This window comes from Bidens hawaiensis, unplaced genomic scaffold (assembly GCF_021521415.1).
Source record: "Bidens hawaiensis isolate Kalapana, Puna unplaced genomic scaffold, B.hawaiensis_p1.1 tig00061151_1, whole genome shotgun sequence".
NCBI lineage: Eukaryota > Viridiplantae > Streptophyta > Magnoliopsida > Asterales > Asteraceae > Bidens > Bidens hawaiensis.
Window position 1 is genome coordinate 1 of NW_027501012.1, and position 7,068 is coordinate 7,068.

The 7,068-nt window shown below is 36.1% G+C and overlaps 1 pseudogene across 1 annotated transcript; it reads right to left on the minus strand.

Moving 5' to 3' along the window:
* Window positions 1–1,384: 1,384 nt before the first annotated feature.
* Window positions 1,385–4,511, minus strand: LOC143603278 (AT-rich interactive domain-containing protein 3-like; annotated as a pseudogene). Its single transcript, XR_013148030.1, has 12 exons — window positions 4,243–4,511; window positions 4,123–4,162; window positions 4,005–4,057; window positions 3,172–3,217; window positions 2,545–2,637; window positions 2,333–2,452; window positions 2,231–2,243; window positions 2,060–2,135; window positions 1,888–1,954; window positions 1,760–1,809; window positions 1,584–1,676; window positions 1,385–1,502 (listed from the first exon to the last, which is right to left on the minus strand). The product of XR_013148030.1 is annotated as an AT-rich interactive domain-containing protein 3-like (transcript).
* Between the last annotated feature and the right edge of the window lie 2,557 nt (window positions 4,512–7,068).

The following is a 7,068-nucleotide window of genomic DNA, read 5'->3' on the forward strand; positions in this document are numbered from 1 at the left end:
AAGGATGTGTTGAACTTGTTTCAGGGGAGTACCATTGCACCATGGTCATGACAGGACCAAAAGTGGTGAGAATGGCTCGAGACGACTTGGTGTATGTGTACCGAGAGGGAACCCTGACATGTCAGCAACAAGCAAGAATGATCAGAAGTACAGAGAAGGAACCATGAACATTAAGCGCATGCAAGAGTGCCACAAGGATCAAGCAGCTGCTTTGGTCATTGTTCCATGGAAAAACATCAGGGACAGGATGTTGTAGTAATAATGTAAGCTACAGTTCACCTTGTTCGTTATTGTATCATGAGACTTTTGATGATATGTGTGTTTACTGGATCAATAGATCACTTTGATTTGACAATACATGTCAATGTTGATTATGCTTGTTTTAATCCATTTTTGTTTTGATGATTGTGGTTGATATTGTTTTCAGTGTGCATGAGGTTAGCACAAGGGTATGAACTCGCTTAATATGATGATATGTTATTAGCTACAAAAGATGAATGTAACGATTGTTCATGTTGGATGATGGGATAAATACGTGTTTAGCATTTAGAAGTCTGTTTGAATCTTATATTCCGGTTTTATTCAGAATTTTATTATAGTGAGATACGCTTAGTTATACGCATTTAGGTATAATGCGTGTGCGTAATGAAGCACGAGTGTAGGACAACTAAGTGTTTGTGTTCCGTGTCAGGATAAATTTATATTTAGATCATTGTTTTAACTCTTATATGATTTTTCATTAAAAGTTTATTATAATGTGATAAGTTGATTATACGCATTTAAGATTTAAGTATAGGGATGTGCATAATGAACGAAAAAGTTTGGAAGTAAATATTTGTAATCTTATATGATCATATTAGGTTGTACTCAATAAGAGTGGTGAGTCGTCTCGATGGGAGATGGAAAAATGAGGTGGCTAGACGCAGCAGATCCTGCGGAGAACGCCACCAGCAACCCCACCCATGCGGTACCGCTAGTGGTGAGAGTGAGAGAGAACAATATTTACTACATGATTTAGATTTAAATTACTTGTATTTTACTAAAATCTTACAAATTTGAGTTCATGGCTTTGTGCATTCATTGAACCATGCAAATATTATGCAACACCAATTTTGATTAAACAATAAAACGTGTAGCATTGATTAAATTTACATTAATTAAGGGGAAGCTTATAGAAGTGTAAGAATATGTCAATACACAGATTTGATGTGTGACCGCCAAACAAACATCAAAAGACCAAACAGCTTATAGCTTAGGTCACATTAACATAATTCATGTATTTGTGTTGGGACATTGTTTGTGTCTCATTTTTCAACACAACATAACCAAAACCTGATTAAATACAGTACCGAACGCACAGTTACATATTCCACAAACTCTGCATATATTAATTGATCACGAAATAGCTGGCTGCTCGTATGGCACTCTCACAAACAATTGACCATGTAGGGTTACAACAGCTGAGTTTGATGAGGATCAATCCTAGATGGCAAGCTCACAACCTTTCATCACAAAAAACAACTTCAATTTTTTGATCATTTAAACTTCAAATCCAAAATATATACCCATATAACTAGTCGTACCTTTTTAAAAGGAGAAACGCCCCAAGGATTGTCGAGCTGCTCTGGTTGGCCCGATATGACCAAACGACCAGCTGGATCAGACTGTACCCGCACCTACTTCCACCATAAAATTTATTCTTATATTCTTGAATTTAATATTTATTGGTACCGAGGGAGGATGTTAAAAACAATGTTACCTCTTCACGCAAAAGCCCGGAACTAAAGCATACACCTCAAAGCAATCCTTCTGTAAGATCAATTTTCAAAACCAGTTAAATAAAAAAAAGACTATGATAGAACCATTAAGGAAATAAAACAAACTTACAGTTCTCTGCACATTAATCTTCACCCAGTCAGCAGGAGGGCCCACATCCACAACCGGTGAGTCCAATCTGAGAAAGTCAACACAACATGATTCTAAGAAAAAGTTCATATAAGCTTATGTTGCATATTTGTTATGCTTAAATTGAAATCAGAAAGAAATCGGGTATCTTAACTGTGATTTTGATAATTTCATGCGTGCAGCTTTGACTGAACATTCAACTGGTGACGGCTTTTTACGCTTCAGCAAACCTATAAAGTCAAAGTATAGGTGTTTAAGAATGTTCATGCTGTAACTCAAATGCAAATTGTGCCAATGCCTTGTTTTTCTCGCTTCACAGTCGTACCTGAAGTCTTATCCTACAAAACAAAAGTTAAGATGTCAATTCAAATATTACAAAAGCTACACATAAAAATTAAATCAAAAAATATAAGAATAATTTATATACCTTGACGATTGGATCCCCAACCTCACCATTGCCAACACGATGAGCATGCCAACCTTGCATAGCTCGAGCTGCTGCATCTCTTCTGGCCCTTCCTGACCCAGGTGTTTGATTTATAATGGTCTACAAATAAAATGATCAAGCGGTTATCTTGCCATGTCAGCAGTTATATGTTTCTAATAATAAAAATAATTAATGATAAAGATATGAGATACCTGTTTTATAGCAGAAAGAGGTTCTGTAGAAGAGACATCAGTGAATGGCAGCTCCCCGTTGCTAATCTTATATTTCTCATATTCAAGCAACACCTGCAAACTCTTGTGTCAGTGATTTGACAATGAATAAACTATAAACTAAAAGCAACCTAATAGGGAAATTTTATTTAAACTGAAAACACAATTCTATTTGTGGTAAAAAAAATATATATCTTGTTAACTTTAGACTTCTAAATGGCAGCGCATTTACAAAATTGAGAAAAAAAATTATAGTTAACATAGAATAAACGTATACAAATATGCTAACCAGAGGCTCGGCCTTAGTTGGGGAGTACTCAGAGATAGACTCGCTGAGTACTGGGCCTAGGCAGGGAGTACTCGGGAATAAATGTTGAGTAATCGCCGCCTAGGCACAATTTTTACAACCATGCAGAGAGTGAAACGCTAGACCCTTCCAACTTCTCAGTAATTTATTCAAACACACTCAACTGAGAGTTTGACTATGGCAAACTTTGATATTCAAGTCAAAGAGAAACATTAAACTTTCACCAAGATGTAGGGGTGCGAGTTCGTGTTCACGGATTGGCGGTTCGAACCCAACACAAACCTGAAATGTACATTGAGTACCTTCTCATAAAAACATCTAAATGTCCAGGAGACAGTAGTACAAGTCCTGCCAAAATGAATCACAAGTGTCAGATTCTGAGATTGCTCTTCAAAAAGAAACAAAAAATGTAAGCAATTAGGCATTACAAGTACACATGAAAAAGAAAGAGATAATATGCAATCCAGATCATTCTTTATTGCTACATTTGTTTCCGTTATTAAGTGACATCAACTGAAAGCAAAGAGAATAAAACACATTTTTTGATAATGATTATGATTTATGCCCACATTAGAAAGCAGCTGTCTCACTATAATGACACTGGCGCACATTATTCAGAACACCACATCAACTCTACGCATAGTATTTATTTAATTGATAAAGGTGGACCATGGGCATATGACAAACAATAATTGGTAATTAACTAAAAGGAGTAAAAAAACAAAGGATGTTATTTGTATATACACCACGGGCATTATTTGAATTCTACAAACATTAAATAATAGGACCAACAGTCACAGCATCATTTCTTCATACTCTATGTACAACATAGTGAATATGTTGCAAAATTTGAATGACCAAAAGATAAAAATTTTAAGTCACTTGTCTTAAAATTCGAATGAAACGAGCAGACACAAAGAGCAAATGTGTAGCCTCTTCAAGATTTCTTATTCGATTCCTATTCTTTGATATGATTCTCAATTTTCATATAACGAACTTAATAGTTAAAATAACATGATGCAAGAGAGGCTGGTATAAAAGGTGTTACTTGTGACCCGTTTGACAAAAAGGAGTTCAATATGATGAGCAACTAAACGGCCAGAGTCAATAATAACATAAAGATTTGGATGCTCACTTTGGCGGGTTGAACGATTCTCCAATTTGTCGCCACAACTTGCATGAGGTCACCTACAAGTGCAGGATCGAAATGTAGTTAAACATCCAACAACAGAAAAGATTTAAAAGAGAAAAACCTGTTCATAGCCACCGAGGCGGATAACGGATCTCCATAACCTAACATAAACAAAATCAATCACATCATCTTATTAATTATTTTTAAAAAAAGAAAGAAAGATAGAGTGAATTAGACTTACTTAAGGCAATTTAATGTGTGTCCATAAAACTTAGGAGGCTTAAAGTCGAAAGACCTCTGTTTATAAAAGGCTTGAAGCTCCTTGATAAAGGCCGCCTGATCATCCTCTGTTCCTTCAACCGTCGAAAACAAAAACGATTTCTGGTTGTCTAGGGCTTCCGATTCCATCTTAGGGGTGTTCGATTGAATCGGTGTGACGTCAATTTCACTGTTAACATCGGCCGCTGATTTCAATTCAGTGTTGTTAGGCTGGTGATCTTGTTCTTCCATTAGTAGCAGTAGGAATTGGTTTGATTGGGGATCGGCTGGTTTGTAAACCCTAGAAACAAATTATTCGCTCTCCCTCTCTAATAAATTCAATTATAAACCGGTTATTTGGTGCCCCGGTTTTTTTGTAAACATAACTACAATTGAACGGCGAGTAACTTTAGCGAACCAGTATGAAAACCCTCATGTTGCAATAAGCCGTGCCAAGAATCACCAATGTCACACCACCGCCATAACCACCAACACCAGAAAGACTTGTGTAAAAAAGAAATAAATAAAAGAAACTAAACATAGAAAACAATAACCAGGTTAAAGTAAACCCGAACGTAAAATAGACGTAGAAACGGTGAACCAAGCACGCGAAACACATAAAACATAGAGAACAATAATTTTAATTAATCTAGGACCCGCGGGTTGTAACAGGGCCATTAAACAGGAAAAATATGTGTAAAAACGTTAAACCACACACCCACATTGCGACATTTTAACTCGCAAAATTTTGACCAAAATGTAAAACAAATAATTTGTAAAAGATGAAAAGCATATGACCAAAGTTGAAGGTGAAAAGGTCTTAGAGCTTAAATTGCAAAAGATATAAAAGTATGATGGTTAAAAGGTAAAAAGTTTAAGTAAAGAAGTAAAAAAACAAAAATTAAGTACAATCACTTAAACTTAAGGTACAACTATCTATGCAACCGTAAGTTGCTAATTGTATATATATATATAATTAAGTTAAAAATTTTAACACTATGTTTTACAATTAAGAAATTGTATATTGGTTTTTAGTTGTCCAAATTATTGACTTTTGGTCACTGTTGGTCCCAACTAATGAATTGGCTACTGATGGTCTAACTTTTAAAGTATTTGTTCCTAATAGTCCACGACTAACAGAAACCTAACGCCGTTAATTTCAGGTCGTCGGGAAAACGTTTTTGGCCGGAAAATTTAAATTTGTTGCCGAAAAACACCACCTGAACACTGCAACCACCGCCAATTGACTCACCGCTAACCAACTACCACCACTTGAGCACCATCAACAGATTCCAACGATGGTTCTAAGGTTTTCGGCGACCTCAATAATTGGGGCTTTTACTAGAAAAAAGTTCCTAAAGGTCCAATACGAAGTTAACAAGATGTTTGGGACGAAAATGTTGAGTTTTCGGGGAAAAAAATTGAGTTTTCCGGCCAAAACCGTTTTTCTGGCGACCTGAAACTAACGACGTTAGGATTCTGTTAGTCGTGGACCGTTATGAACAAATATTTTAAAAGTTGGGACTATTAATAGCCAATTCATTAGTTGGGACCTGATTGATGTCGAAAGGTCAATCAAAAACATTTATAAAATTACCTTTACTAGCAAGGGCAAGTAAGGTGTCGAATCCACAGGGAATCAGTGGAAAGTGCCAATCAAGTTTATTGTTTAATAATAATTATACTAAATTGACAGACGATGTCAAGCAGATTAAAAATTAACTTGGTTGTAAAACAATTATGAAAAAGTAACCAACTCTAGGCTTCAGGCTGTGAAGTAGACTCGACCAATTGATTAAACCTATTTGGAAAACTTGTTCGATCACACCTATAATCAAAAGATGAAATATTTGACCTTACTAATTGACGGACTTCAATCCGAACAATTGGTTTGGATGAATAATAACCTAATTGATTACCAGTTTTAGGGGTTGATAAATGTAGGTGATTTAATGGCGAACGATAAACGGGTCAATGACCCAAAGAACTTAATCATAAAAGTTGATGACCACAAATCTATTTAATGATAAAATCACAAACCATTTAATTGTGAAAAACTGTTGAATGCATGAACAAACATAAAAGGTTTATCAACCGAATGATTAATCAATTCTAGTTCCAAAATAAAGATTCAAATACAAAAAGTCTTGCTTACAAACACAACCCTACTCCCGGAGATGGTCACGAGCGGTTTGGCCTAGCATATGCATCTTGAATAGCTCTCTTGATTCTTCAATGAATGATGGCATGGATGATTATGGTGATTGGGAGGTGTTAGAATAGTGGAAAACGGCTCCAAAATTGTCCCAATAGGTTAGGGTATGAAGCATAGCTGTCCTAGGGTTGAACCGGGTTTAAATATGGAAGAAAAGACCAAAAAATCATGTTTTTCGACCTAGCCGACCGTAGCCTAGGGTCTCCCCACCGTAAGCTACGGTGGGGACCGTAGCCTACGGTCCAAGCTTACTGCCTTACGGTGATTGCCCCCTCGCACTGTTTTGCCCATAACTTCTTCGTTATAGCTTCGTTTTACGCACCGTTTTCGGCCACGTCTTCGTCTTCAAATTCTCTATCATTCCATGGAATAAAATCTTCATTTCCATTCCATCTCATATGTTCCAATTTAGCTCCTTTAAGCCCCTGTAAGCTCCACTCACCTGTAAACGTAAAACAACTCAAAGTAATTGTGTCCAAGACATATAAACACATAAAATACACGTTATAACTTACTTAACACACATTATTTCACCCATACATCAGGACCAGTAGTGACCAAAAGATAATAGTTGGGATCATTAAAAACCAATAT